At 46.5% G+C, this 22,708-nt stretch overlaps 1 protein-coding gene across 2 annotated transcripts in view; it reads left to right on the forward strand.

Annotated features, from left to right (window-relative positions):
* The first annotated feature begins 22,250 nt into the window (after window positions 1-22,250).
* The window catches only part of CPT1A (carnitine palmitoyltransferase 1A), a 61,980-nt gene continuing 61,522 nt past the window's right edge, over window positions 22,251-22,708 (forward strand). The window contains exon 1 of one of the 2 annotated variants that reach the window (XM_085884077.1): window positions 22,251-22,461. The gene's annotated coding sequence lies outside the window, so the exon portion shown is untranslated. The remainder of the gene's footprint in view (window positions 22,462-22,708) is intronic. The other variant, XM_085884078.1, reaches the window with a different exon arrangement.

Raw genomic sequence — 22,708 nt, forward strand, 5'->3', positions numbered from 1 at the left:
ACTACCTCCGTGTGTGTGTGTGTGCGTCACTTACCTTGTCATTATCATGCAGTCTCTCTATTTTTTTTTTTGTCTCCCCTGTCTCTATACATTTATAAGTTTCTGTTGTTCCCTCCTGTCTATTAGTCTCCGCTTCTTTCTGGCGTCTTTCCCTTATCTTTATGTAGGTCAACCTTGCTTTCTCTTTAAGTCGCTCCCGTCCTTCCCTGTTTTTCACTCCTTGCTCTTTCACGATCTCCGCGTACCTCATCCTTGCTCTCCGTATTAATTGTTCTTTTCTCTCCCTCGCAATTACTTTCACCTCGTCTCTTGTCTCCCGAATTATTTTCTTACCCGCCTCCACCGCGGGCCTGTCAGCCGCTGCACCCCCTCCCAGCTCGTTCGTTCCGACACGTGGAGTCGCCATTTTAAGTTCCCTGCGAACGGCCTTCATGCCCGCCTGCAGGCATCGGCCCATATTCTGTGTCTCACCCCGTAGTTCTTTCATTTCCTCCTTCATGTTTGCTTCCATTCCGTTTATTTGCTTGTTCATTTCGTTTTTCATTTCATTTGTATTTGTATCCATCTTTTCGTTCATTTTTTCTATTCCGGCATTCCAGTAATCCAGTTTGTCATTTATGCTCTGCGCGAGTTCCATAATCTGCCGCATTGTCACCTGCCCTGGCCACTCCCACTGACTACATTTAGTGGTGGAGTTATAATAAAAAAACCGACCAGATGAACGGCATCGATGCCTTTCCCAACCTTCTGGTACGGGTTTCTCTTGCACGGTGATCTCGTCCTGAGCCATGGATTCTACATTACTATGACACATACCTAATCCACCCGGCACCCGCTCGCCTTGAGACGCCATCTTGCTTCTCGTGAAGGGTTAATTTAGCTCGCTCGTAATTTGGAGGGAATCGGGGGTCGCTTCTCTCACCCCTGGACCGATTCCCGTGAATTTAGCTGGAGACAGGAGAGCCCGTTTTCCTGTTCTCCGATACCAGTGCCGTGAGGAGGGCGATGAATTTGTATCGCACGACCTGACACCAGTGTTGCGGATTCGCGCCCGCCGGCGTGCTGACGGCCACGTAACTCGAATCGCGGCACGTCGCCCACCGGACGGACAATCCAGTCGTGACCCTCTCGGACTAACGCCAGGAACCAGTCACGGGTGGACCTTTCGGTCTCACCGCGATCGAGCCAATAAGCCCCCGCGTGGGATAGGGTTGCTCGCCAAATTCGACCTACCTAAGTACCCACACGGAGGGTAGACCGGGCGATCGCACCTCGCCGCAGGTCGACTTCGGACACGGGCCACTTAAGCGACCCGTTCCGTACTATCGGGATAACCGAGCGGTGTTATCGTCGACCTCGACGGTTCGATTAATTATCGGGCGTATTCAGCCCACTTCCAACCCTTTACGTGAAGCAAGATGAGGATTCAATGAAGGAAATGACGAAGCGAAGCGGGAAACAGTTCAACACGAAGCACATTTATTCGCGACGAACGGAAAGCACACATATTCAATTCCACCAAATGCACACAGAAAAGAAAAACACAATTCAATTTACACAAAAAGCAAATATAAAAGAGAAACACAATGCAGAGCTATCCGACTACCGAGCACACGGCAACACTTATACAATTTTACTTCACAGACGGCGCCGACAACACATACCCAAAACCAAGGAAAGAATACCCTCAAGGATGAGGCGGGCCTGAGGCCGAGACCGGGTCGGGCCTACCCGTCTGGTGATGAGACGCGGAGCGGCGATGGTGCCTCAACTCCGCGGGCCTCGCGGACAGTGTCTGGTAGGGGGTGGGAAAGGGGCCCCCTTGGTCGCACTATCTCAGCGCGGGGGGAAACAGGAGGGGGTTGCTGATGCTCGGGGTATAGAGGATTCCTACTCTGCCTCGAGTCCCGCGACGAGCGTCTCCACCTCGGCCAGGTCGCGCTGTCGGCCTCCCTGGGGTGCAGCTCCCTGCACGACGCGAGCACCCCCTCGTCTGCCCTCACCGCCTCTCCACAGCTCCGTCCCCTCCGCTCCGATTCCAACGCACACGACGACCAGCTCCTTCTTGCCAACTCCACCGCCCGCGAAGTCTTGACTCTCTGTTCCCTCTCGACTCTACTACTCACTGGACTGACGAACACGGTCGCTTATATCAGCCCCGTGGCTTCGCCCTCTCATCTTTGACCCCCTCCCTTCGACCTTTCACCTCGCTCTCCATTGGCCCGAGAAAAAGTGGGCGTGAATGCTTTTTGATCCATAAATTTGCATATATCGATCGCCCTCCAACGCCCTGGGGGCGGGGCCAATTCGCCCCTCGCTCACCGATTGGACGGCAAAAAGTGGGCGTGTGTCATTTTTGATCCGTTTTTGAAGCACAAAATCCGTGATTTTGTACACGCTGTTCGGCGCGCGCCCTGCACGAGTCCAACACCGGTACCCACAAGCGGCGCAAGAACGGTGGCGATGCGACGGTTGCGAGGTGTGACGTGAAGGTCGTGGCGGTTGTGGTGAAGCGGCGTTGTGGTTGGTGGTTGATGTTGTGACTGGTGGTGGTAACAATGGCGGTTGGTCCAAATTAAAGATAGTAAAAGAAAAACGGCTATCCTGAAGAGTCGCAGCACGCATAAATGACATGTATTCCCACTAGACAACGGGTTTGGGCCTAACTACACATGTACTTACCGAGATACCTCACCTAAGGGACCTGAATGGTGGTTTGCGAATTTGGTAACCACAACAATATATATATATGAGAGTTTTAGTAATATATAGATAGACATATAGCTCTTTCTAACGACATTGATATTAAAGATCGGTACCTTCTGGGTGACGTAGAAAGCTGAAATGTGTGCCGATGGACATCGAAGCCGGCACACCAGAAAAAAATCACGGAATCGTCGGATAACATCCATAAAAGAAAATATAAATAAATTTTAAAAATGCAGGTGAGTGACCCAAGACAATGGGGAAGCACGGTAATTTTGTGTGCTGACAGACATCGAAGCCGATACACCAGGAAAAATCACCGAACCGTCGGAAAACATCCGTAAATTAAAATACAAGTAAATTAAAATAAATAAATGAAAAATCAAATGCAGGTGAGCGACCCGAGTCAATGAGGAAACATGGTTTGTATGCATACACAATGTGTAAGCACACCCTGCTCGTATAATATGCACCTCCATCCCTCACCTGATGTTATGAATAGTCTGTACAATTATTGAGTAGATGACGAGCTGTAGTTACCCTGTGCATGTCGTATAAAGTGGGGTTAAGCAATTTGACACTAAGTTAAGCTAATTCCACTAATTAAGTTAAGCAACACTGTCTGTCAAGGTTTGACAGACGTTGGTCTGTGATCGAAGAACTGCTTAATTTAAATTGAATTTTACATTTCGAATCCTGTACAACATGAATTGGAACATAAACGTGCAGTTGAGCAGTACTTTGGCTCTGAATTTGGCAAATTGTATGGAACCTCATGCACACAAAGGAGTAAGGTAATTATTATTCTTCAGTCTGTTTGGCAGTCAAGCAAAATTGAGAAAACCATTCCAAACAGGAAACTTACTCGTTTTAGGGACCTCCTAAAGGACACAAACAACAGGCATGGAGAACTAATGTAATGTGTTAAATAAGGTGGTGTAAGAGAAGGTGCAATGTGGTGGTGAACTTTCATTTCAGTGGTTTGTTTTTTTTTGATACTGCACACCGCAGGAGAATGGTGAATAAGGTGGCACTAAAAATTTTGTACTTGAACCTCATTCCTTCTTTTTGCTTGATTTTCAGCATTACGTATTTATCTGTCATCATCACCTGGGACATTAGGTAATTTGGTGAGAGAATAGATTGTGTGAATGTTTATTTAATTGAGGTAGCATTTCGAAGCAAAAATACGCAATAGTGCAAGATACCCAGGAGAAACATTTTCGTGACGAGGTGGAAGCTGTCGTTGGTCAAATGAGATTGAAGAGATCTTAGCCCGTTGTCAAACTGGATCCAAGCTTGGGAGATGGTGTTCTATGCATAGATGGATCCATATGAGGCCAGACATCCTGCGGTGTTACCAAGGAATTATCCATTGTCAAAACTCATCAATGAAAAGACTCACAAAGTCCAAGGCCACTTGGGAAATCATTCAATGTTGGCCCCTTTAACCCCTTGAACCCAAGCAGCCGGATTTTTCTCCAGCGAGCGCAGGGTGGGGTGGGGTAGCCGAAAGTCCAAGGAGCTCAAAGTTCAAAGAGTTGAGAGATATGGTGTGATGTGTCATGTTTGACCACCCATGCAGTACATCTAGAAGTAGCTGACTCTCTCGATACTGTTTATTGCATTAATGCAATGAGGTTTAAGGAGAGGTACAGGTCAAAGCAGATCCACTCTGACAGCGGCATCAACCTGGTCGCTGGCTGTGCCGTTGATGCAACGCTCCATCCCCTCTCCCAACCTCCTTGTAGGTTCAGGCAGGAATTTGGAATTAATTGGCCAAATTTAATCCTGGTGTTGGCTTTGCAGTTAAGAGTAGTGGCTTGGGTTCCTCGGGTCCTGAGTTCAAGCCCTGTTGGCCGCTGAATTAACACCAGGGGGTTGACTCAGCCTGCCATCTTTCTGAGGTCGGCGAAATGAGTACCGGTGTACGTACTGGTTATAGAGGGCACTGCTTCAGCGAGCATTGTGGGATTTTTTTTTAAGGTCCACCAATCTACGCCATCAGACAGGACACCGAGTCATCCAACCGGGGGACGTGGCACACACACATTGATGAATCTCCTTACCTGCGAAACACCTGGATGACAATTTGGAGCTGTGTCGACATTGAACTCAGGCTTGGCAACTGAGAGGTGAATGTGCATACCTCTTTTGGGTTGGCAGGCCATCCTGCCAACCCACAACACCAATGTGAAAGAGCAATCACGGTTTTTTTTTAAATTTCTTCCTCAAAGTTGTTATTGTATCGAACACACGGGTGAGGACTTTGATTCATTTGCCTGTAAACTTGCCGAATAATCTGAGAACATTGTGTTCATCTTTTATGTTTAATAGGATGTTGTTAACCGATTAAACCGGTCTTGACAAAACCACAGTTCCACTAGTTGTGGTCATAATTCTTCACTTTCCATGCAATGCGGTGTTTACTTCGGATGCAGTAATTGCCAAGTTGGCCAAAGGGCAAAATTCCTTTCGCTTTTTGCGATCAGAACATGTCAGTCCACTTGGTACGCTCTGAACTATTTGTTCACGAATGAATGAATGAGTACGCGATACGGATCAAGTAATGTCTTTCTTTTTAAAGTTCCCAAAGTGGACTGCGGGGTTCCATCCACTGGGACCATACTCTCTGCAGAGCGTTGGTGCTGCCTAAGCAGTCTCCTTGGCTATTGGGCACAATTCTGGACGGGTTGCCACTCCGACACAGGATACCAGCATGCTGGCACTCATTTTGCCGACCTCGGAAGGATGACAGGCAGAGTCAACCCCACCTGGTATTAATTCAACAGCCGAGTGGGATTTGAACTCAGGATCCTCGGATCCTAAGCCCACCACCCTAACCATTAAGCCAACACCAGGCATACTGCGGGGTTTACGATATCAAATAACACGATGTGTTGGGAGGAGGAGGGAGAAGACCAAAAAAAGAGAGAAATGATAAAACTACTTAAAATCTAGCATGTTGTCAATAATAAATGAATGCACCTTAAATTAAAGCCACATGTGTACACTATTGTTAATACTCAGCAGACGGGCAACTTCAAGGCTTGCGAAGGGTGGTGGATCGAGGGGAAAGCGGTCTCGCTCCTCATGGATGTTGGTGTCGAAGTGTCAATCCTCAAGGAAAACCTCGTACCATGGACGCTCTTCCCATGTCCCACTCAGGTCTGCACATTCTCACCTTCAAGCGTACGACGACACCACCATTCCTGGTTTTAGGAGCAATGACGGTGCCGGTGAGCTTCCGAATTGGTACGCTTGACAACTTTACCTTTCACGTCGCAAAAGGTTGAAGTCTGATTGGTGTCATGGTGTTTGACAAACTGGGGTTCAAATTTCAAGACCCAGCTGGTGCAACTTATCCACATGACCACCGACAACAAAACCGAACAGCAGTGTCCTTCCCTGTTCAGTGGTTTTGGAGATTGGACAGGGGACTGTCAATCTGGCATGCCCCTCTCGTGGATCCTTCAGTTCCGCTCGTTTCTCCAGGCTAGAGACATTTGCCTTTGGCTGTTCACGATTAAGTTTCTGGAGAACCGAAGTGCCCTTAATCAGAGGGCATCATCGAGCGCATCAATGAATCTCCCTGGGTGTCTAATCTAGTCATTGCATGATGCAACAATGGAGAGTTGAGGCGACGTGTTCATCTCAAGACAGTGAATAAAGCCATTATTTCTGACAAACACCCACTTCCAACCAATGAGGAACGACCTGCCTCATGTCGTGGTTGAACGGTATTCACAAAGCGAGATATGAGAAGCAACCTTCATGCACCGACCATGAGGCACAGTTGACCGTATTCATGACAATCACATTCGTGAGTCATGACGGTGTGTTCCAGCATCGCAGAATGAGTTCTACCCAAAGTGCATTTTGAAAGATTGTCTCTTTTGTTCGCTCGGTCATCGAGGGGATGTTCAACCTCCTCGAGGATGTCGTCGTCCATGGAAAGGACAAAACAGAACATGATCACAGATTGAATACTGGTGCTTTCAGAAAAACATTCCAGAAGCATAAAAAAAATCTCAAAACCCACTCCGTGGGAGTACCTCCTGAGCAGCTTCCCTTCGCAGGGCAGCTCACCTGATTACGGGATTGGGGCAAAGCCTTGAGGACCCCCAATCTTTGATGACAGCAGGGAAACCACGAGGTAACATTCCTGGGTCAGATTGCGGGAGAGTGTGGCAGGGTGGTGCTGAAGTGTCGTCCACCAGACGACGGTCTCCTTGGGTTAACCTGAGGCGGTCCCTTCGGGTGGGTGCCTGGAATGTCCTATCCCTAAGAGAGGATGATCACCTGTCTCTGTTATCATCTGAGCTCAAGCATTTGGACATCGGTATTGCAGCTCTCTCTGAGATTCAGAGACCGGATTATTATGAGACTTATGAGTATTATGAGACTCAGGATCCAACACTGCTTCGGTGTCACTTCCTTGGTCTCTATATGCTCCAACTGAAGCGAGTGATCTCACCGTGAAGGATGCATTCTACGCCACACTCGAGTCTGTGGTTGATCAGTGCCCCAGACGAGATACACTTCTAGTCTTGGGGGATTTCAATGCATCGACTGGAACTGATAGGGATGGTTATGAGGTGTGTGTTGGTCCCCATGGGTCAGGAACTATGAACCAGAATAGCACTAAGTTCCTTGACTTTGCAAGAAGTCATGGACTTAGGGTGGCTGGTTCATGGTTTCAGCGCCCACAAGCTCATCGCTGGACTTGGTATTCCAACGCTGGCGGTGTGGCAAAGGAGATTGACCATGTCCTCGTTGACGGTCGCTGGAGGATGATCCAGAACTGCAGGGTCTACCGGAGTGCTCAGTTCATCAATACTGACCACAGGCTTGTTATAGCAACTCTTAAGTTGCACCTTAAATCCAGGAGAATGGTACCATCCCAGACTCGGCTGGATGTTGGCAAGCTCAAGGATGAGAGGGTAACTGAGGTGTTTGCAAACAGGCTGAGTGGAGATTTGCAGTGTCTGGGTACTTTGGGGGGTCCTGAAGAGTTGTGGAGTGCCTTCAAGACCACCGTCCTTGATGTTGCTGGAAGATATCTTGGAACTCACCGGAGGGCGAAGATGAATTTTGTCTCTCAAGGGACACTGGATACCAATGACCAGAGTCACAGGGCCAGGCTGAATGGCAGAGCTGAGCTGTTCAGGGAGCTGAGGCGTGAAACTGTACGTGCACTGAGGGTGGACAAGGAGGCCTATGTGCGAGGAATCCGTGAGGAGGTAGAGCATCACCTGTGGTCAAGTGATTCTCGTCCCGCTTACAGGGGAATTCGCGCATTGCGTTCATCCAAGCCCATCCCTTTGTGTACTGCAGTTGGAGCAGAGGGTGGTGGGTTCTTGACAGAGGAGTCCCAAATGAAGGCCCGCTGGGCCGGTTACTTTGAGCGGTTGTACCAGGCTGATCCCCCAACTGTCGAGTTGGATGTCAGGGGTGTTACAATCCCTGTTGCTGACCCTCCAATCAACTGTGGTCCACCTTCGTTTGTGGAAACACAGGCTGCGGTGAACCAGTTGAAACGGGGCAAAGCTCCAGGGATCTGTGGCATCCATGCCGAACTTCTCAAGGCTGGTGGAAATGCTGCACTCGTGTCGTTGCATGCAGTTTTGTGCTCTGCCTGCAACACAGGCATCATCCCAACTGATTGGAAGAGGGGCCTTGTTGTCCCTCTCTGTCAAAGGAAGGGTGATTGCCAAGACTGCAACAACTACCGAGGAGTGATGCTGCTCTCCGTGCCGGGCAAGGTCTTTGCTCGGAGAATTATTGATAGGGTTCGCCACCATCTGCTTGAGCACCAGCTCCCATAGCAGTCAGGATTTACACCAAAGAGGTCAACGATTGACCATATCCTTTCCCTTCAGGTCCTCACCGAACGCAGACGAGAGTTTCGGCAGGGGCTGCTTGCAGCCTTTGTTGATCTCTGTAAAGCGTTCGATTCAGTGAATCGGGATGTCCTCTGGAGGATTCTTGGTCTTCGTGTGGTGCCACCAAAACTGATCGATCTGATGTCTGAACTCTACTCTGGTACTGAGAGTGCTGTGAAGTGTGGTGGTACCATCTCTGACTTATTTCCAGTTGTTACTGGAGTTCGTCAGGGGTGTGTACTGGCCCCCACACTTTTCAGCACTTGCACGGACTGGATTCTGGGGAGGATGTGGGAGAGATCAAGTTGTGGTGCATCGTTTGAGAATGTCATGATCTCGGACCTTGATTCCGCAGATGATGCAGTCATCTTTGCGGAGACTATATATCCTTTTGGGGGCCCTCGAGGAGTTGAATGAGGAGTCGGAGCTGCTGTGATTATGGGTTTCCTGGGTCAAAACTAAGATCCAGGCTTTCAATGACATCTTGGATGCTGCTGCCCTGTCTGTGTCTGTTTGTGGCGAGGATGTTGAGGTCATGGAGAGATTCACTTACCTTGGCAGTGATATTCATGTCTCTGCTGGCTGCGAGTCAGAAGTCAATAGACGTCTGGTTCTGGCCTGGGGAGTCATGGATTCACTGGATCATGGGGTGTGGTGCTGTCGATACCTGTGCGGGAGGACGAAAGTCCGCTTCTTCAGGTCCTTGGTGCTTCCAGTCTTGCTCTATAGATGTGAGACTTGGACTTTGACCAGGGATTTGAGATGGAGACTTAATTCCTTTGGTACCAGGTCTCTTCAGAGAATCCTTGGCTTTCGCTTGACAGATTTTGTGTGTAACGAGCGGTTGCTGAGAGAGACTCAAATGAGATTTGTTACCTGCATAGTCCATGAGCGTCAGCTGAGGGTGTATGGAGATGCGGCTCGTTTTTCTAACGCTCATCCTGCTCACCAGAATCTCTCAGTGAGGGAGCCTCATGAGTGGAGGAGGCCAGATGGGTCGACCACGTGCCTCGTAGTTGCAGCAGATTGATCGGCATCCCAAGGAAATGGGGATGGGCCAGGCATCTGCCTGGGGGATGGCCAGACGGAGGCCCCTGGAGTACCGGCGGAAAGTGGACGCAACGACGCGCTGCTCTGACGCATGCTCCCCTACCTGATCTGACCTGCTGTCACAACTAACAAAGCATAATTTGACCCCCAAACGAGAAGGGTACATTTGCAGCTTAAGCAATTGACTTCTTCAGGTACAGCATGACAACTACAGGAGTGAAGCCCACTCAGGGCAATGTTGCACCAATAAGAGCTCTTCCTACTCCATCAAACATGAAGGAGTTAGCATCTGTCCTGGGCACTACAAATTTCCACCTGGTTTGCACCCAACTATGTGGAGATCACAAAAACCCCTTCGAAAATTACCGTGCAAAGATGTGGCATGGCAGTAGACGAGCGAGCACCAATGAGCGATTCTCATGCTGAGGCAAAATGGTATTTCCTATGTTTCTGGCTCACATTTATCCAAATGACTTTGCACTTTTACATTTTGGCCCAGTTATTACCTACTCGCAGGGTTACCTGGCGTTGCCCAGTATTGTTCTCATCACTTCGGCATTTTGAAGAAATCCAAACATTTTTTCGATTTTTTTTTGTGGCGGCTTAAAACACTTCACCACACCCACTAAGAAATGGGGTTGGGAATCTTTTAATATGACTTTTCACAGAGCTACAAATATTTTTTTTTTGCATACAATGTCGAGGCTCATATAAGAGCTAACACACAGAACATATTACAAAGAGAGCAGGATAAACAAGATGGACACTACAGGGACTTTCAGGAGGAAAAGCAGGGAATTTGAAGGAGGTGGGTTTGCGGTGGATTAACGGGGGTAGTAAAGATCAATGTTTTGGATGGGGGAAGATATGAGATGGTGGTGAACAGATATTTTTGAAGAGCTGGAGGGAAGAGTGGGATTGAAGAGAGTGTGGGAGTTTGATCCAGAAGTGGGGAAAAAGAGGAATGAAAGAGTGAAGGTGAGCAGTGATTCTTGTTTTTGGTAGTTTCATCAGAAGGGGGTTGGTGGTGGACCTTGAGCACCCTGCGGAAATATTAGGGGGACATTGCACAGACAGAACAGGGGGTGCAAGGCCGGAGAGGAGTCAGTCGAAGATAGAAAGACCACCGACTTGCCTGCAGTGAGAGAGTGAAAGACCTAAAGGCTAAGCTCCATCGCAGGAGATACCAATGATCGCGCGAGATACCAATGATCTTAAAATCCTTGGTGTCCACAGCGTGAAGCCAGGCTAGGTGTCAGGAGCTCAGGTGTGTCAAGGAAGGACTTTTCATGATGGAGGATGCCCAGTCGGCAACTGGCTTTGAATGAATGAAAGGACTAATTCAAGGGAATTGTGGAGAAAGTAGATGGGGGGGGGGGGGTCCAGATGGTCCTTTCTGAGAGACAGTGAGAGGGTGAGATTTGTCAGGATTGAAAGACATGTTCCATGTGTTGGACCAGCTTGTGATTTTATCAAGATCTGCAGAGTGAACAGGCTGCTGCCTGTCAATCAGAGGGATGAGAGATGGTATGGCAGAGGATGGAGTCATCAGCAAAGAGATAAAGAGGATTCTCCAGAGAGTCGGAGAGATCATTGATGAAAACCAGAAAAAGAACAGGGCCCAGAATGATACCTTGAGGAACTCCAGCTTGGACAGGAAGAGGGGATGAAAGAACTCCATTTAGGGCCGCACATTAACTGTAACAGGAAAGGAAGTCCTTGAGCCATGAGAGGACATTGCCTTGGATACCATAAGAAGATAATTTGGTGAGCAGGGTGGGGGTGATGTCAGACCATATCGAAAGCTCGCAATACGTCTTGGGAGATGGCTCTGATCTCATGTCTGGCATTGAGGATCTCCATTTATTGTTGGGAAAGTAGAACCAGTATATCCAGTGTAGAGTGACCTGGTCTGAAACCAAATTGATAATCGGAAATCAAGCCATTGGAGAAGAGGAAGGATTTAATGTCTGAAGCGATGATGGATTCCATCACCTTGCTGATGATTGGGAGAAGGCTGATTGGTCTGTAGTTGCAGGGATCTATTCTTGTACCTTTTTTATGCAGAGCGGTAATGTTTGCTGATTTCCAAGCAGATGGCAGATGACCTTGAGCAAATGAGAGGGTGAATAGAACAGAGAGAGGGTGAGCAAGAGCAGAGGAGCAGGTTTTTCGGAAATGAGGGCTGATACCATCTGTACCGGTTGCAGAATCTGAGTTGAGTTTTGACAGCAAGCTCTCCACCTTGTCATAAGAAAAGGACACAGAGTCCAGGGACAGTTGGGTGCGACTGGGTAAGGTGGGTACAGGAAGCAATGGGTTTGAGACAAGATTTAGAAGCAAACATGGAGTTTGGCATTCAGCCTTTTCACGTGCGGTATCAGCAGTGCGGCCATTTGAGGTAAGGGAGGGGATGGAGGGGGAACATACACCAGAAACAGATTTGATTAGACGCCACCAGGATTTGGAGGAGGGAGACAGGTTTGAGATTTGAGATGAGAAAAATGTTGTTTTCTGGTTCTTCTGAGGATAGATACACACTTATTCTGAGCTGCATGGAAGGAACTGGGATTCCCTTCAGTTGGATTAGCCTTCCATGAGGCAAAGGCAAGTTGTTTCAGGACAACTGCCTCACCACAAGCTTCAGTAAACCAGGGGCGGGAGGAAGGGTAGGACAACTGAAGACGAGAGGGGATAAATCTGTGCATGAGGGAGAGCAAGTTTCTTTGAAAGAATTCCCAGGATGAGTTTATGTTGGAGAAAGTAGCGGTGGGAGACCAGTCTGAAAGTTTGATGGTTGCTTAGAGATCCTGCCGGTCGGCTTGAATGAAATGCCAGACTCGATGGCGCTGAGGTGGTTCTTCAAGAACGGCCAGAGAGATGTCCACTTTGACAAGCATATAGTCAGATGAACCGATTGGAACAGAAGAAGAACAGCAGATATATCCTGGGAAGTTGCTAAAAAAAAAAGAGATGGAGTACCGTTGGCTGAGATCCGGGTCGGGAAGTTGCAGATTGTATCAGTCCCACTGAGTCACAAAAATCCTTTGCTGAAGTGTCATGACAGGTGAGAGAAGTACCCACACCCTGCCAACTGGCATGATGACAATTGAAGTCACCACATCTGAGGAAGAGAAAGTTAATCGGCACTATAGAGCGACTTTCGAAAAAATTCCCAAAAAATCAAAAACAAAATTCAAACTTTTTTAAAATGTTTTTGCCTGAAACACTCACTGGCGCTCTCTGATGAACCTCTGAAAAGTTTTATGAAGATCGGTTTGGCCACTTCTAAGAAAAATGGCGACACACAGACACATAAACAGCTCTCTTCTGTATTATAGATTTTTAGGGGGGACTGGTGAACAAGCAGTCACCAGAACAACTGGTGAACTAATGGTGCTGACAAATACCAGGACTTGCACACAAAACAATCGGGCAGGTGAGAAGCTAGTGGTGTTCAGTTTTCCGGCACACAGGGCACATGCGCGTGGCACAGGACTGGTGTGGCACAGGACTGATGCGGAACAGGGTGAGGTAGAGAAACATCTTCCTCCCTGTGGTGCAGCGCCAAATAATGCACACAGCACAGCCACACCCTCATAATTTCTGGGCCTCCCGCCTTTGTGAGCGGCGCAGGATCCCGTTATGGGCCACCCACAGTCTGTGGGCATCACTATCTTCTGGGCCATCACGCCCTTTTGGACGGCCCCTCAGCAAAAAGCATTCCGCCTTCAAACAGTGCTTGCAATGCGCTGGCCGAACAGTCTGTAATGATGCACTTTCCAGTCAGTATACTTTTAGTGTTAAAAAATGCCACAAGTCCTCACCTGGTCTCACCCAAAAAGAGGGTTCACACAACAATCTCACTCGATTTACTTTATCACGGATGCTCAAAAACCTGCTAGAGTCAGCCATGAATCTAAAACTGGGTAGGGGATTCACATTTCAGCAGGACAATGATCCGAGGCACAAAGCTAAAGCCACACTGGAACGGCTGAATAAGAAGAAAATGAATGTTCTTGAGTGGCCCAGTCAAGGTCCTGACTTGAACTCATTTGAACATTTATGGCGAGACTTGAAGATTGCAGTCCATCGACGATCTCCATCAAACTTGGCAGAACGAGAGCAAATTTTCACATGAAGAGCGAGAGAAGATTTCACCATCTCACTGTACCAAGCTGGAAGAGACCCGACCCAAAACAACTCGAAGCAGTTATTGCTGCAAAAGGTGTTTCCACCAAGTACTGACCGGACATTACTGGTTGGGTGTGAACACTTTTGCAGGCTACTGTATGTCCTTCCTCAGATGTTGTGACCAAAACTGCATGCTCTATTCCAGATGGGGCATCAATAAATTCCTGTACAGTGTTAACACTACCTCTTTTGATTAATAAAACCCTGTTTACTCGACCTATAACTTTGCTGCATGCTGTCTGCTTACCCCACACCCTACCCCACCGTAACCCTTTCCACCCCCAGATCCTTCTTCTGTGTAACATGCTCCAACACTGGCCCTTGTATCATGTAATCTTTATTTTCATTATTCTTACACATCCCCAGCACCTTACATTTGTTTATGTTATACTGCATCTGACAATCTTTTACCAAATCTATGAAAGTATTGAGACTGTCTTGAATCTGTTCAACCATAACCCCCCCCCCCCAACCCCCACTCCAAGATTACCGAATCTACAAAAGTATTTAGACACCACACATGCCGGCTCAAATTCAACAACACAATGCTGAATAGAGAAAAAAAACTGGAAGCTGAAGACAGATGGTCTCTGCCAAGATGTGGACCAACCAGCTGCTTGCAATCTCATCAGGTCACGAATATCAAGAACTGAGAAGGTCCAAGAGGCATTGTGCTTCTACCGCAGACAAGTAGCTGTCCCTGAAGGACTCCACGAAGCAGCAACCTTCCAACGAGACAGCTGGGTGCGGGCCTGTGCACACCTTCTTGAAGACATAGACGTGCTGGCCAGACCCAGTGAAGACGACATGGTGGCTCTGGAAGCCAAGTACCATGCCAAGTGCCTTGGTAGGCTTGTACAATCTAGCAAGAAAGACCGAGTCTTGATTTAAAATGTTTCAACTTCCTCTTCCACACGTGTGGTTCTCGTTATTGTATCATAATTAACGACTATTCTTCTTATTCTTCTACTTTAAAATGTTTTCAATTCGACCTTTCCTTCATCCCGTGTCTAAATCGTCCCACTGTTGCAACGTTTCTTTTCTCCATTCTCTTAATTCTCCTTTATTGCCTCCTTCACGTAATATCTATCTATAATTCCAGCAATCTCTGTGTGTCTGTCTGTCTGTCTGTCTGTTTGTTTGTTTGTCTGCGACCGCCGTTTCTCGACGACCTCCGGTCCGATCGGATTGAAACTTGCAAGGAATATTGCCGGGGACCCGAGGATGTTCCTTTTCGAGGTTTGATGTCAATCGGACGAGCGGTTCCCAAGTTACGGCCATTTTATTGCTTTTTTCAGTGTTGAAAAGGTGTGTATATGGCAGCTGAAGTGTCGTTCCACCTTATCACCTTATCATGCCATTTTTTTTCTCAGAATAATGATAACAGCATATTAACAATAATAATAATAATAGCACAATAATTGGCAGTACACAATAATAGCACAATAATTGAATAAAAAGAATAACGTGATACAATGACCAATGTCTGTCAACCAATAACGACCTATATATTGTCTGTCAACCAGACAGGACACGGTGCTATGACGTCACGAATGACGTCACAATTACTGTTTATTTATTTATTTTTGCACGATTGACGGTCCGATCTGATTGAAACTTGCCAGGAATATTGCTGGGGACCCGCGGATGCGCCTTTTCAAGGTTTGATATTAATCAGATAAGCGGTTCCCAAGTTACGGCCATTTATCTGTCGACCAATGACAAGACACGGTGCTATGACGTCACAATGAATGTTTATTTATTTTGCACGATTGACGGTCCGATCTGATTGAAAATTGCCAGGAATATTGCTGGGGACCCGCGGATGTGCCTTTTCGAGGTTTGATATTAATAGGACGAGCGGTTCCCAAGTTACGGCCATTTATCTGTCAACCAATATCTGCGAGAGAGGGGGACGGGAGAGGGGGGGATGAGAGTGGGTGCGAGAGAGGGGCGAGAGAGGAGGGGGGAGAGAGGAAGGGCGAGACTAGGGGGGGAGGGGGGTGAGAGAGAGGGGGCGTCACAATTCTTCTTCATTTGATATGACGTCACAATTGACGCTGGGGACCTGAGTATGTTTCCCAGGTGTTTCCCAAGTTATGGCCATTTATGATACGGTTGGTCCGATCTAATTGAAACAATGCCCCAATCCAGTCGTCGTTTACGTGCCTACGGGCCCGTACTAGTGTCTTTAATCGCATCTCTGACTTAAAAAAAATTTCAATCCCAGTTTGCAATGTATGTTCATGTTCCATCAATCGTCCTTTTTTTTTCCAACTTCAGTGCCAATTCACCCCAACTACTGAAATCAACCTCCTCCTAACCCCTCATTTGTTATCCCCTCTCCTTACCCCTCACATCAGGCCCCTCATCTTACCTCAGCTCTTAGTGCCTCTTCGCTGTCTTCTGCTTCAGTATCAGCTCTTCCTCTCTTGTCCCAAAGGGTGCGGTGTTCTAATATCTGTGGGTTCCATTCTAACCTAACAGATATCCCACTCTCTCAATCAGTCCACTCGTCAACACCACAAATAGGCTCCTTCCTTCCTTTCACACCTCCAACTCTTCCCAACCCCTCAAATATTGTACTTCTTCCTGCCTGCTCCCTTCTTCACCATACCTCTACCAAGTCTCATCCTTCTCCTCTCCCTCCCGATCCCATCACCCTCCTGTCCCTTTGCCATGCCTGCTCCCATCATCTCCCCTCCCTCTCAAAGTTCCTTCTCACATTTCTCAAAAACTCCCCACTCTCCCTTCTCTCTCAACTCTCCCATGTCACCTTTCTCCCTCCAATCTCCCCCTTCTCAAAGTTTCCACTCACATCCACAAAGCTGCCTCCTTCCTCCACCCTCTCTCTTCCATCTCATCACCACTCCACTTCCTCCAATCTTCAACTGCCTCTGCCCCCTCTCGTATTACTCCCCACTGTACCTCATCCCATCACCACCGAGCCTTTTCTCCTCCTCATCCGGTCCTCTCCCCAAGCTCTTCTGTTGTACCATCCACCAAACACTGATGACTCCATTTACACCTCACTCACTGAAAACATGGACCAACTTCTATCCTCTCATCCGAATTCTCTCTTCCTCATATGTGGTAACTTCAATTGTCATCATGCCACTTGTCGAGGTGTGGGTACCTCTCTCACCTGTCATGGCACTTCAACAAAAGCTTTCTGTGACTCATTTGCTTAGGATCCTTGGGTCCTGAGTTTCAGCCACATTGCCTGCTGTACGAACACCAGGTGGGGTCGACTCAGCCTGTCATCCTTCCGAGGTCGAGGAAATAAGTACCAGTGTACTTATATGGGGGCACAGCATCAGCGGCACTGCCATGTTCCAAGAAATGATAACTACCTGGCAGCCAAGCTTCCACACAAGAACAGTCAATGAGTAAAAGAGTCAGTGAAACTCTATTAATGTGCGGTTTCTCAATGTCCATCACGAGACAAAAATAGTCTTCTTTAACCTTACAGTGTTCAATTAACCACACTTAACCACCTCCTTCCTCTTACTTGATCTATTCCACAAAGTGACTCTCTCGTCCTGCGGCCATTTTGTAAAATGGCCGCCACGGCCATCAGGGCCCGAATCCCCGATGCCTCAATATCCAGATCTGTTCACCATATATTGGTCTCTCAATGTGATCAATTTGTTGCTTGTGTCACTAAATGTACAATTATTGTATCTTTACATCCGCCACAGAAGGTGGAGAGATAGATGTTACCTTTTCACCTCTGTTTGTTTGTCTGTTTGTCTGTTTGTCTGTTTGTTTGTTTGTCTGTTTGTTTGTCTGTTTGTCTGTTTGTCTGTCTGTTTGGCTGTTTGTCTGTTTGTTTGTCTGTCTATTTGTCTGTTTGTTTGTTTGTCTGTTTGTTTGTCTGTTTGTCTGTTTGTCTGTCTGTTTGTCTGTTTGTCTGTTTGTCTGTCTGTTTGTCTGTTTGTTTGTTTGTCTGTTTGTTTGTCTGTTTGTTTGTTTGTCTGTTTGTCTGTTTGTCTGTCTGTTTGTCTGTTTGTCTGTTTGTTTGTCTGTCTATTTGTCTGTTTGTTTGTTTGTCTGTTTGTTTGTTTGTCTGTTTGTTTGTCTGTTTGTCTGTTTGTCTGTCTGTTTGTCTGTTTGTCTGTTTGTCTGTCTGTTTGTCTGTTTGTCTGTCTGTTTGTCTGTCTGTTTGTCTGTTTGTCTGTTTGTTTGTCTGTTTGTTTGTCTGTTTGTCTGTCTGTTTGTCTGTTTGTCTGTTTGTTTGTTTGTTATCTTGCCAAAACGAAGTTTTTGCAAGATATGTTCGTCAGCTTGTGTTTTTTTTAATTTTTGTTTGTCTGTAATCACGTATAAAAAATTCTGCAGAACACAGTTATCATTGGAAATTTTTGTAACTTCGCATATCAGAGGCCTATAGAGGTCCCTTTCAGCGCACAAAATTTTGAAGGTCAAGGTCAAAGGTCAAGGTCACTTTGGTGCAAATCAGGGGAGTCGACGAAACCCTTATTTTTTGAGTAATTTGATCGGATCATCTTCAAACTTCATGGGAATATAGTTCATGGTCTGGCGCTCACCTGATTAATTTTTGGTGGCGATTGGCCTTGACCTTCATGGTTAGCACCTGAGGTCAAACATATTTGACCCCAAGGTCAAATTTTCAAGTTTTAGGAACCATATCGTGTAGTACCTCAAATTGAACACCTCGATGAGTGCTTTCTAGATATGTCAAGATTGAGACATTATGACGTCATTTGGTGACGTTATGAGGCAAAAGCATATTTTTCATGGTTACTCTGTAGAACGATTCTCATCGGAATCTCTCGTAGGCAGATATTCCTCAAGGAGTCGCTCCTGGTGGATAGCAGCTCTGTTCACCTCAGTGTGACCTTAAAGAAGTCACACGTGGTCACCTTTTGGCAAGATACGGGTCACCCTGGGGGTGACATTGGTTTATTTGTTTGTTTGCCTGTCTGTTTGTCTGTTTGTCTGTTTGTCTGTTTGTCTGTTTGTCTGTATGTCTGTTTGTCTGTTTGTTTGTCTGTTTGTCTGTTTGTCTGTCTGTTTGTCTGTTTGTTTGTTTGTCTGTTTGTTTGTTTGTATGTCTGTTTGTCTGTTTGTTTGTTTGTTTGTATGTCTGTTTGTCTGTTTATGTGTTTGTTTGTTTGTGTGTATGTCTGTTTGTCTGTTTGTCTGTTTGTCTGTTTGTTTGTATGTCTGTTTGTCTGTTTGTCTGTATGTCTGTATGTTCTTTATGTCTGTTTGTCTGTTTGTTTGTTTGTTTGTTTGTTTGTCTGCTTGTCTGTTTGTGTGCTTGTTTGTTTGTATGTCTGTTTGTCTGTATGTCTGTATGTCTGTTTGTCTGTTTGTCTGTTTGTGTGTTTGTTTGTTTGTCTGTTTGTGTGTTTGTTTGTTTGTTTGTTTGTGTGTATGTCTGTTTGTCTGTTTGTTTGTCTGTTTGTCTGTTTGTTTGTTTGTTTGTTTGTCTGTTTGTCTGTCTGTTTGTCTGTTTGTCTGTTTGTCTGTCTGTTTGTCTGTTTGTCTGTCTGTTTGTCTGTCTGTTTGTCTGTTTGTCTGTTTGTTTGTCTGTTTGTTTGTCTGTTTGTCTGTCTGTTTGTCTGTTTGTCTGTTTGTTTGTTTGTTATCTTGCCAAAACGAAGTTTTTGCAAAATATGTTCGTCAGCTTGTGTTTTTTTAAATTTTTGTTTGTCTGTAATCACGTATAAAAAATTCTGCAGAGCACAGTTATCATTGGAAATTTTTGTAACTTCGCATATCAGAGGCCTATAGAGGTCCCTTTCAGCGCACAAAATTTTGAAGGTCAAGGTCAAAGGTCAAGGTCACTTTGGTGCAAATCAGGGGAGTCGACGAAACCCTTATTTTTTGAGTAATTTGATCGGATCATCTTCAAACTTCATGGGAATATAGTTCATGGTCTGGCGCTCAGCTGATTAATTTTTGGTGGCGATTGGCCTTGACCTTCATGGTTAGCACCTGAGGTCAAACATATTTGACCCCAAGGTCAAATTTTCAAGTTTTAGGAACCATATCGTGTAGTACCTCAAATTGAACACCTCGATGAGTGCTTTCTAGATATGTCAAGATTGAGACATTATGACGTCATTTGGTGACGTTATGAGGCAAAAGCATATTTTTCATGGTTACTCTGTAGAACGATTCTCATCGGAATCTCTCGTAGGCAGATATTCCTCAAGGAGTCGCTCCTGGTGGATAGCAGCTCTGTTCACCTCAGTGTGACCTTAAAGAAGTCACACGTGGTCACCTTTTGGCAAGATACGGGTCACCCTGGGGGTGACATTGGTTTATTTGTTTGTTTGCCTGTCTGTTTGTCTGTTTGTCTGTTTGTCTGTTTGTCTGTTTGTCTGTTTGTCTGTATGTCTGTTTGTCTGTTTGTTTGTCTGTTTGTCTGTTTGTTTGTTTGTCTGTTTGTCTGTTTGTCTGTCTGTTTGTCTGTTTGTTTGTTTGTCTGTTTGTTTGTTTGTTTGTTTGTCTGTTTGTCTGTTTGTTTGTTTGTTTGTTTGTCTGTTTGTCTGGTTGTGTGCTTGTTTGTTTGTATGTCTGTTTGTCTGTATGTCTGTATGTCTGTTTGTCTGTTTGTCTGTTTGTGTGTTTGTTTGTTTGTCTGTTTGTGTGTTTGTTTGTTTGTTTGTTTGTGTGTATGTCTGTTTGTCTGTTTGTTTGTCTGTTTGTCTGTTTGTTTGTTTGTTTGTTTGTCTGTTTGTCTGTTTGTTTGTTTGTTTGTCTGTTTGTCTGTTTGTCTGTTTGTTTGTTTGTCTGTTTGTTTGTTTGTCTGTTTGTCTGTTTGTCTGTTTGTTTGTTTGTTTGTTTGTTTGTCTGTTTGTTTGTTTGTCTGTTTATGTGTTTGTTTGTTTGTTTGTGTGCATGTCTATTTGTCTGTTTGTCTGTTTGTCTGTTTGTTTGTATGTCTGTTTGTTTGTCTGTCTGTTTGTCTGTTTGTCTGTTTGTCTGTTTGTCTGTCTGTTTGTCTGTTTGTCTGTTTGTCTGTTTGTCTGTTTGTTTGTTTGTCTCTTTGTCTGTTTGTTTGTATGTCTGTTTATGTGTTTGTTTGTTTGTGTGTATGTCTGTTTGTCTGTTTGTCTGTTTGTCTGTTTGTCTGTTTGTCTGTTTGTCTGTTTGTCTGTTTGTCTGTTTGTGTGCTTGTTTGTTTGTATGTCTGTTTGTCTGTATGTCTGTATGTCTGTTTGTCTGTTTGTCTGTTTGTGTGTTTGTGTGTTTGTGTGTTTGTCTGTTTGTGTGTTTGTTTGTTTGTTTGTTTGTTTGTCTGTTTGTCTGTTTGTTTGTTTGTTTGTTTGTCTGTTTGTCTGTTTGTCTCTTTGTGTGCTTGTTTGTTTGTATGTCTGTTTGTCTGTATGTCTGTATGTCTGTTTGTCTGTTTGTGTGTTTGTTTGTTTGTTTGTTTGTTTGATTGTGTATGTCTGTTTGTCTGTTTGTTTGTATGTCTGTTTGTCTGTTTGTCTGTTTGATTTCGTGATTTCGTGATTTCGCGATTCCGTGATTTCGCGATTCCGCGATGTCACGATTCCGTGATTTCGCGATTCCGTGATTTCGCGATTCTGCGATTCCGTGATTTTGCGATTCCGTGATTTCGTGATTTCGCGATATCACGATTCCGTGATTCCGTGATTCCGCGATTCCACGATGTCACGATTCCGTGATTTCGCGATTCCGTGATTTCGCGATTCCGCGATTCCGTGATTTCACGATTCCGCGATGTCACGATTCCGTGATTTCGCGATTCCGTGATTTAGCGATTCCGCGATGTCACGATTCCGTGATTTCGCGATTCCGTGATTTCGCGATTCCGTGATTTGGTGATTTCGCGATATCACGATTCCGTGATTCTGCGATTCCGCGATGTCACGATTCCGTGATTCCGTGATTTTGTGATTCCGCCATTCTGTGATTTCGTGATTTCGTGATTCCGCCATTCCGTGATTTCTTGATTTCGTCATTCCTGGACTTTTCGAGCTTCAAAAGGGATTCTAAATGAACAACTGCAGCAGCCGAAGGAGAATACGTGCCTCCGTGCGTGGCGAGTAAGCACGGAGCTTGATCTCATGCTGGTCCGTACGTGCGATGCACGTGGACGTGGTTCTGTTGAACGATCGTGTTTTTGTGAAAAACCTTCCCGCTGTCCTGATTTATTTATTTATTTAACCCGCGGCTTCCATGCGGAAATCTCCACAAGTCCGACGGGTTCCGAGTCGGAGGAGGAGGAGGAGGAGGGGGAGGGGAGGAGGAGGAGGGGGAGGGGGAGGGGAGGGGGAGGGGGAGGGGAGGAGGAGGAGGAGGAGGAGGAGGGAGGAGGAGGAGGAGGAGGAGGAGGAGGGGGAGGGGAGGGGAGGGGAGGGGAGGAGGAGGAGGGGGAGGGGAGGAGGAGGAGGGGGAAGGGGAGGAGGAGGAGGGGGAGGAGGAGGAGGAGGATCTGACACGCCCAGCTCCTCCAGCTCGTTGCTCTCAACACCGGGTCCCCGGCAGGTACTCCATCCAGCAGCTGCAGCGTCATCGAGTACGCCGATCCGCCGGCCGTTCTCGGGAGGGATTGAAGCCACGAGCTCGGAAGGGAGTGAACCAGGGACGCTCGAAGAGCGGAGTGCCGGCTCCGGGCGAGGTGAGAGACATGGCCGTTGGGTTGACGCCCTGGCGGGAAACTATTCCCTCTCTAATAAAGGGCGTTCGTGTGGTAATGTGTCATTGATCGTGGTCCGATGTCGCTTTGGGAAGACCGTAAATTACTCGACGTGACCCGGTTGTGATTGACGGTGGTGCCGTGAATGAGACACCGAGCTGTTGGCCGCTCCCTGGTTTCGCCAAGCTGTCGTCTTCGTACAATAACTACAAGTGGCGAGCGTCGTCAC

Source organism: Eptatretus burgeri, chromosome 6 (assembly GCF_056783735.1).
Source record: "Eptatretus burgeri isolate ZD-2024b chromosome 6, Ebu_testis_v1, whole genome shotgun sequence".
NCBI lineage: Eukaryota > Metazoa > Chordata > Myxini > Myxiniformes > Myxinidae > Eptatretus > Eptatretus burgeri.